Raw genomic sequence first — 9,289 nt, forward strand, 5'->3', positions numbered from 1 at the left:
TTGGTTAAACATTATTTCTAGTTGTGTCTGTGAAGGTTGAAGGTGTTTCTGGATGAGAGTAACATTTGAATTGGTAGACTGAGTAAAGCAGATTGCCCTCCTCAATGTGTTGGGCTCATCCAATCCGTTGAAGGCTTGAATAGAATAAAAAGGCTAAGAAAGAAAGAATTCTCTCTCTCTCTGCCTGACTGTCTTCAAGCAGGTACATCAGTCTCCTGCCTTCAAACTTGGACTCAAACTCAGACTGGAACTTACAGCATCAACTCTCCTGGATCTCCAGCTTGCTGATTGCAGATCTTGGGACTTTGCAGCCTCCATAATCATATGAGCCATTTCTTATATATCTCTATCTCTCTCTCTCTCTAAATATATATATATACACACACACACAAAGTATATATATCTTTATGTATATAGTATACTATTTATTTTTATATGTATACACACACAATGAGATAGATAAGTATATGGATGGATGAATAGATAGATAGACAGATAGAGATATATAGATATACCTATCTCATTGGCTCTGTTTCTCTGGAAAACCCTGAGTAACACAGCACCTTCTGGCTGCCAGTAGATCTGGAGCTGCCCAGAAATGACTCATGGCCACTGACTACATCATTGTCATTTTCCCAGTTGCAATTATATAGTAAATGTCTTTCTTCATTTGTTTTGAAATGTTTCCTTTAAAATGGCAGCATTTTCTTGGTCTGTGCTGTCTTTTATGACTGTTGAGTAACTGAGTTTTATGGTATGTCTATTACTAATATACTTGGATCCCACAGAGGAATTTATGTGTGTTTCTTAAGTTTAATAAAATATTATGCATATGCTTTTTATGTTTTTGGCACGATTTCTATCACATTGGCTTGGTGAGGTTTATGCATTTTTTATTTCCTATTTTAATATAGGCTTTATTCCTTGGGATTTCTATTAGTAATGCTGGAAGACTTGGAGTAGGCTTTTAGAAGCAAAAGTTATCTAAACTCATCCACAATGCATAATTAAATGTATGGTAGTGAAGGATGATACAGTACATTTAATAGATGAGGCCAATTACAGTGGCAACTTTAAGGAAAAGACTTGGCATTCTAACCCTGGCATTGGAGCCTTAGAAGGTCAACTAGTTACCCATCCCTCCACATTTATAGCAATGCCCAAAAGACCACATGATCTAATAAAGGAGGAAATGACTATGAGCTGTCTCTCCATGGGACCTATTCCAACATTAAGAATAAAGGGATGCCCCCAAATAACCTGGGGAGGCAGCAAAGCTCCTGCAGATTACAATGAGGCTCTCAATGTCCCCAAGCCAAACCTAGGAGCAGCAGCTCTTCGATTGTTGATGAGCAGGGCTTTGTCTGAGCTCCCGGCTACCAGTCTGCCTTCCCTTTGCCCCATCCAGGAGACCTTTCTGCTGCCATAAGCCCAGCACACACTCCTGCTTATGCTATGGCTGCCCACCCAAGCCTAGTGCAGCAGGCTGGGCCCATGTTCCAAAACAGCACTCCTTCTTCTTTGTTGCACTTCATACCAAAGACCCAGAAAGAAAATATCACCTGAAAAGAAATTAGTTGCACTCTAGCCCATGTAGTCTATGACTATGAAAACCTCACTGCGGTTCTGCTGAGAGTGCTCCCCTGGATACCAAGCCCTGAACCCACATCAGATTCCACAGGCATGCAGTAAGTACCCACTTTCCAGGTCCTGCGCCATGTGCCAGGGACTCACAGGATAATAAGACAGAGTCCCTGCCTTGGAAAGGAGATCAGACGTAAGCAGATCATTTATATGCAATGTCATAGGTGCCAAGAGGCATACGGTGCTGAAAGCTTAGATCAGGGTCACTAATTCAGCCTAGAGTTCAGAAATGACTTTCTGGACAGCATGAAACCTGAACTGAGTTTGGAAGGAAGCTGGAAGTATTAATGAGACAAGTGGAAAGCTACCTTAACTCTCTCACATAGTACCATCTCCAACTTCTAATTTTCTTTTCCAAAAATGGCCCAACGATATAAAATCCAGGTCCCAAAGCCACGGGACACAGTGTCCTCGTTCCTAGAACAGTCAGTGGTCAGGACCACCCCAGGACACAATCCAAGGACTCATCTGCTTGATGAAGCTTACACCCACACTCTTCTTCCTGCCCTCCATCCACATGTCCCTGAAGCTCAGCCTCCAGCATCTTGTAAGGGCACTATGTTCCCTCAATGCTCCAAGTGATGAAGCTTAAAAATGGCTTCTCCTTTTGTTGGAGAGGCAGGGATATTGGGCATCTAGCAGCCTTAGAGGAATTTCTAGAAAGACAAAATAAATGATGCCCATGTGCCCTGATTGTGAGGGGAATATTTTCCAATCTTTAGTGAATGGTTACTGCATCCAATTTAGATTTTCAATCCCACAGCTTACCCAGCGTGGGAAGACAAAGAGCCTCAATTTTTAGGTTTATAAATGTCGAAAATGGGATATTCTCACTAAAATTGTGGTGAGCATTTATGTGTTCATTAAACGTGATTCCTGCAATAATGATATACACCTAAAACTCCTTTAACCATTTAAGAGAAAACTTCGGCTCCAACAAAACCCATAGCACAGCATTAAGATGCAGGTTTTTTTTTTTCCCTTCTCCTTCTTAGCAAACCAATTACAGCACTGAAGTGGGTGAAACACCCCAAGGAATAGTCTATAAGATCATATAGTAATTGGGCCAATTTACAGTAGGTAACTGAGAAATGTCTGAAATTGTCATTCCTCCTGGTTAGGGCTGAATAGGAAAGAATGTGATTAATAAATAGCTTAAGCAGCAAACAGAAGGTACTTACAATGCACGAATGCTCTGGGGAGATGAGGTATTGAGAAAATCATTACGATAAAGTACAGGCAGGCGTTAAGCTTAAAGAGGCTGAAACAACTTTTCAAAACATTACATTAGATAGATATTTGCTTACTGCCTTGAAGTGGTCATTCAGTTATAAGGTCAAACTCTAGGTATGTTAAGGTGAACTGAAATCAAGGAGAATTTTTCAAGGTGGATGAAAATCCAGGGTCCCAGAGCCAGGACCAGATCTTCAGCATCTCCTCCAGCTTCTGTCTAGAAGACAGTGTTGGGAATCGTCTCAGTAGCTTGTCAACGTGATCCCTACTCTGCAGTTCCATAACAGGAGGGAGAGGGGGCACCATCTGGGCGCCGGTGGACAGAGCCAGAATGTCCTGTTATCTAATCCTGGACAGAGCCTTGGACTCCCAGCGGCCTGCTTTTACACAAGCTGTTCAGGAAACATACCCCAGTGCCACATGGATGCCATTCTTCAAGTAGAGAGTAAAAGTTTAGAAAGGACAGACCTTTGGCATTTGGAAACTAGGCTCTTCCAACGACTTTGCTAAATTGTGATGCTTAAGGATAAGTTTATTTTGCGCTCCCTTCACTCACTCTCTCCACTTCTGTTTCTTCCTCAAACAATTTCTGTAGGGGACATCACTTGATTTTTAACTACTCAGCATAATTTCCCCCTTCTCCTGGAAACAACGCTACCTTCCTTTTGAGGACTGCCTCTTCCCTACTCCAGATCACTCTGTCAGAGCTCCAAACCACAATGCTTCCCATGCCTCCCTCTCCTCATCTACAGGAAAGTCAGACAACACAGGTGTCATCTACTGTGATGCCCCCATCCCTTGAGTCACAATGATTGGCTCAGGGATGATGTCATAACCCAAGTCACACCCCTCAGAAGCTTTCCTTTAGGTTTTATATTTGGGTGCCTCTTATCAAACAAGTTACAAAGCTGGGATTATGGCAGCCTGCAATTAACTACAAGCCTGCTCTCTCCCCCGATTGCTACATTGCAGAAGCCCATCTGCAGTGGAAGAGACAGTCCTGAATGCTGACTCCTCCTCCCTGTCTGCCTCTGCCCCTATTCCTATCCTGTGCTTCTTTCCCTCAGAGTTTTGCTCTCAGATCACTGTCAGATAATCCCCACTAGGTTTACCCAATTATGTAGAAGAATGCTAACTTCCCTAGCTAGAGTCAGCTGTGGGCCCACACTAAAAAGAAGTATATCAAAGGAAGACGAAAATTGTATAGAGATGAGAAACCACATAATTTTGGAAATAATCTCAGGTATGGAGGATGCTCACCTTCAAGAAGAGAAGTCTCTGCAAGACATGAAGATTGACAGTGATTATCTTCAGTTCTGTCATGTTCTAGGAGGTTCAGAAAATAGAATAAAATCCAATGCATGGAAGGTACAAAGAGAGAGATTTTTTTAACAATATAGGTAGAGACATTATTCTAATATAGAAAGTTCTTCCATGAAAGATAACGAGTTCCTTGTCGATGGACATATTCAAGCATATGCTAGATATTAGCAGGGATATTTGTGGAGAGATTTTCACATTGGGGTCTAAGAAGAAATCGCTGGGCATAGATTCTAAAATTTTAGGAAGAATCTAACATGACTCTAAACATGGGGCTACACAACAAGCAAATTTTATGTGTCCTTACTCCTCCTAGTGAAAGCAGAGAACAACAGTGTGCATCTATTCCTCATAAGGAAGATAGTAGACTAAATTCTAGTGGCTCTCTGGTGCCTCTCTATGTGCTGTAAGTCTAGCTGGAGATGTGAGACATGCTGGACGGGGTGAAGCAGAGAGACAGAGCACCTACAGATCAGCCCTGAAAGTCACCCTGGATCAGAGCCATGAAAGGTCTTAATAACCAGGGCAACCAACAACACAGTATGATGTTGGGGACCCTAAAAGGCCTGTCCTCTCCTGAAACTGCTGCTGTAATCACTATTGATTCCTGAAATTCTACCATTAACGTTTACTTTTTATCAAAAAGCTTTGATCACTGTTGAGAAAGAGAGAGGTCAATCTATCCTGGAATGAAATCACAAACACCTCAGTAGAAATGCCAAATTACAGAGCAGAAGAGCTTGTGGCAGAGCGGAAGCAGCATCTCTTCCTCTCCATCCCATTGCTCTAGTTCAGGCCTCAGAGTCTCTTAACAACCTTTCTTCATCAGCTTCCTAAACTAACTCCTCAGAATCCCGCTTTCAAATTCATCCTCCATATCGTGGCCAGAGCGAGTGAAATTTCAAAAATGAAGGTCTGACCATATTACCCACAACCACTTAAACCCTCCAGTGTCTCCTCATTGACTTAATAACAAAGTCCATGATTTTGGCACCACCTTCCAGGTCCTCAATAATTTAGACCTAACTCTCTTCCCTCAATTCTAGCCAGTCCTGCCTCACACTGACTACCATGGAATTCTCCATACGCTTCTTGTTATTTCTCATCTCTTTGTCTTGGTTTAAGTAGCTGCTTCTACCTAAAACATCTTTATAATCTTGTTTGTATGAATAATTCTTATTCAGTCTTCAAGGGTCAGCTCACACATCACAATTTTGGACTCTTTCTTGGTTCCCTGCTTTCCCCATCCCCCCAACCAAAAGCCAAGTGACATCTCCAAGGGAACAAAGTGGCATGGATCCAAAAGTGGGTGAAAGAACAGTAGGAAAGGGTAGTGACAATTATTAGGTGTTTCTTATGCACTGGGCATACGCTTGGTTTCTCCATGTTTATTTAACGCTTATCAATCACATGGCCACAATCTAACCTAGTTGGTACCAGGCCCCCTCAGGACCCATGGCCCAACTTGAGGGCCATTAGAAATGTGCCCTTTTAGGAGAGAGGCTCATCCGAGATCCTGGAAGCTACTTTGTTCTCCAGGGTGTCCAGCTTTTGCAGAAGACAAAAAGCTACCCCATCACAGTGGAAGAAACTCTGCCACCATTGGTTGACTGGATGCCACTAAGAGAGCCAACTGCTCTGAGAACTAAGGCCAGGGCACACAGCACACCAAGATGCTGTTCTCACTGCCATTTAATGAGCTTTGGCAGAGCTGCATCCTGCCCTACTGACTCTACCCAAATATGACAACGCCCTGGGCAGGACAGCCCCAATGAAAAGAATGTGCCATAGGTTGTTCTTATCTGTGTCCATCTTGAATTGAGAGCATAAACTAGTGGATCATAAAAGTCAAGAAATAAAAAAATAAAAGTATTTCCTTACTCATGCCATAAGAGTTATTGAGCAACCACTTCGTGCTGAGAGCTGGGGGCTGGAGGTTGGAGTAGGGAGCCATGCAAGTTTACTTCATCCAACAGTGTCCCAGACCCTTAGGAGCCAACAATGGAGGTAAAAGTGATGCTGTACTTGTGATTTTCACATGAGTCCATAAGGCCTGGGATCAGTGAGACCCAAAACACTGATAATAGTAAGCCCTCATCCCTGACGAAGGCTCTTCTTGGATTGTATAGCATTGGCTTCACCTGCAAAGCAGAAGGATTAAGGAGGGGCCCACTACTGGCCAGAGTTATCAGAATAGAAAAACTAGAATCTACTGAAAGATGCCGGGGCATAAGAGCATAAAACAGGAAAAAAAAAAAAAAATAGCAGGACTACTTTGGTGAAATCTGAAGATTAACGATTCTGTTTTACAGAGAAAAAGAAAAAAATACATCAACACCAGATTTTTGAAAAACGGAATCCACTGTATCCCTCAGGTAGTGAATGTAGATTGATTATTGAGGCATTTTTATTATGTTTTAACTGTATGCATTTTAAGGCAAGCTTTCTTTAAAATTCAATAAATGTAATGTTTAAAAATGAAAGACCTTTCATAAAATGAACTCAGGTTAAACCAGGTTCTTAGAGTCATTACAATCACTGTCATAAGGATGAATTAAGAAGGTTGTTCTGGTCTCTAATTTAATAACACTTTTGACTGCCTCGTAAATTGTGTGATATATGGTAATTTGGCAACCAGTATTTGATTGGCTTGCTCCTCCAACCCTTCCTTATAAATTAATGTCATTGTGAACAGAGACATGTTCTTTCGTACTTTCCCTGGGTCCTTAAATAGCTATTAACCCTTGCTTGCCACCAAGACAGTATTAATTTAACAACCAAAAAAAAAAGAAAACATGGAAATCAAAAGACTCAAGAATATCTCTAATAATCTATGTGATTAGTTGCAAACACTTAACATTGGAAATACCTGTTTTCTTCTCAAATAAACAAAAGACAAGTATTTAGTACACCTCCTATGCGCCAGGCTCCATAGAGGTTCATAATTCTATGGAGCCCCAAATATTTTGCAGGAAAGAATTCCATGGATATCCAAGTTTTAATGGATATGTTCTAATCAGTATAGTGAGGGAGATAGGCCATGAAAGCAGCAATTCTAACACTTTGCTGTGATTAGGGAGTAGAGAGAGTTATAGAGGACATTGGAGAACACCAAATTCAGTCTTTATAAGGTCAGAGAAAGCTTCTCAGAAGTTATATCTAACCTGGGATAGAGCAGAGGAGGAGCCAGGCAAAAACGTATGCACTGGGGAAGGGGCAGAAGGAGCATATCCTTAGAGGTAAAGAAAACAATATGTGGGAAGGAACAGTGCTTATCTGAGGAACCGAATTGGGTGTAGAACGGCCAAAGCATAAAGGGCAAGAGGGAGAAACTGTGAAAGATATGGCTAGAGAGGTATAAAAGAGGCACCCAAAGAAAAGGCACATAAACCATTTGTTTAGATTTTATCCTAAGGGCAATTTCTGAGCAGGAGAGTCTTCTGAGCAGGAGAGTAACATGTCAGATTTGCATTTTTAAAGCCTCCCTCAGACTCGAGCAGTGAGAGTCAGTTTGGATGAAGGAAACCTGAAAGTTTGGAGGTTAATTAGAAGGACAGCTGCTATGGTAATCTGGTTGGCAAATGATGGTCACCTGGACTTGGGAAATTACAGTGGAAATGGACATAATATATTAGATTTGAGACATATTTAGGCAATAGATGCAATAGGATTAAATGATTGACTGGATGCGACAAATGATAGAGAAAAAAGGGTCAGTGATGATACCCATATTTCTGGCTTGAGCAAATGGGTGAAGGAGGGTCATTTACGGAGATAGGGGGAGGCAGAAGTTTGTGAACGACATTAGGAGTTCAGTTCCAGCTGCACTGAGGTTGAGACACCTATGGAATTCCCAAGGGGAAATATTTAGTAGGCAGCAGGATATATGGATCCAAAGCACAAGAAAGATCTGGGCTTCTGGGACAACTTGCTCTTCTATAAGCAGATGGGTGTACTACGGCAATGTGTAATCAGGGCTTTAAAGGATCGAAATAGAATTGCCATGTCAAAAAGAGGGAAAGTTCACATTAAGTTTTGGGAATCAGGAATGGCTTCATGGAGGTGATATCTGATTTCAGATCTTTAAAGATGGGGAGGATTTTAGGTAGTTGTTAGAGAAAACAGTGGGCTGTTTGAAGCTAGGGCTGCCTGATCAAAAGCACAGAGTGAGAAAAATTGATGACACTACAGGGAATTATGAATATTTACATTTGGCTAAGGTTTAAGGTCTGTTTGGGGGTGAATAGCAGGCAATGTAACTGGGAAGAGGAAGTGACTGAAAGGCAGAACAATTGGACTTCATTCTGTAAGTGATAGGGATTCTTCAGAGGTGTTTGAACTAGGTATGATGGTCTTTATGAATTTCACAGACCACATCTCATCTTGCTGAGCCTTTACAAAGAAAGTAGGATTAGAGAGGCACCAGCAAAAGATGGAAAGGTTTTGAACTCAGACGGCTCTGGGTTATAATCCTAGCTTGGTGCTCAGAAGCTATGTGATCATGTTGAGTTAGTTCCTGTTTCCTTGGGTGTAAAGTGAGTAGTATAATATCCCTTCTTGTGGTTGCTATGAATTTCAAAGATCATAGATTTAAGGAACCCAGAACATAGAAGACAATTACCATAAGAAGAACTGTTGCTTGAGTGGTGGTCGTTGAGATGCTGGTGGTTTTCTTTGTCATTTACTCCTTGGCCAGGCTGGCCCCTCAGAAGTAGGACACAGCAATAAGAGCAGCCATTTCAGCTTGAGAAGGGTATGCCCAGGTGGAAAGGAACCATGTTTTTTCTCCAAACAAACACAACATGACTGTTGCCTGCTAGACAGGAGAGAAGTCTCAGAACTAGAAGGGAGAGCTGCAATTGCCCATCAGCTTACCCCTTTGTGCCTCCACAGGCACCTGTGAAACAACAGCAATGACCTACAAATTAGTGTCTGGGGCCCCACCATCAAAGCAACTTCCAAAGACACAGCTTCCAGTGTACCCTGAATCTGAATTTTGGGACATGGACTAGAAATGGGCATTTAAGTAATAAACCTTAACTTCTCCCTGACGTATGATGACATAAAATTAAACATGTAAGACCCAGGCAGC

Source organism: Equus caballus, chromosome 15 (assembly GCF_041296265.1).
Source record: "Equus caballus isolate H_3958 breed thoroughbred chromosome 15, TB-T2T, whole genome shotgun sequence".
Lineage (NCBI taxonomy): Eukaryota > Metazoa > Chordata > Mammalia > Perissodactyla > Equidae > Equus > Equus caballus.